Below are 238 nucleotides of genomic sequence, written 5' to 3' on the forward strand. Positions count from 1 at the left end.
TATACAACATGGAAGAAACCCCTGTTTCAAAGACTTAGAAATGTATACGAGTTGAGCATTTGTTGCAAATCAGTGGAAGTGCTTCTATTTGAGCTGAAAATATTACAAGGAAGCAGCTGGAGTGCTGTTACTAATAAGGCAACTAATAAAACCAAGCAGAGAATTGAACAACTGAGAGGTACAGAGGAGACAAAGAAACGGGGGAATGTGAAAACAAAGAAGATATTGGAAAAGAAGT

The 238-nt window shown here is 37.4% G+C and overlaps 1 protein-coding gene across 2 annotated transcripts in view; it reads right to left on the reverse strand.

Moving 5' to 3' along the window:
* The window catches only part of LOC119591560 (protein kinase C and casein kinase substrate in neurons protein 1-like), a 62,778-nt gene that overhangs the window by 57,451 nt on the left and 5,089 nt on the right, over positions 1-238 (reverse strand). The gene's annotated exons all lie outside the window — the stretch shown is intronic.

This window comes from Penaeus monodon, chromosome 28, assembly GCF_015228065.2.
Source record: "Penaeus monodon isolate SGIC_2016 chromosome 28, NSTDA_Pmon_1, whole genome shotgun sequence".
Classification (NCBI taxonomy): domain Eukaryota; kingdom Metazoa; phylum Arthropoda; class Malacostraca; order Decapoda; family Penaeidae; genus Penaeus; species Penaeus monodon.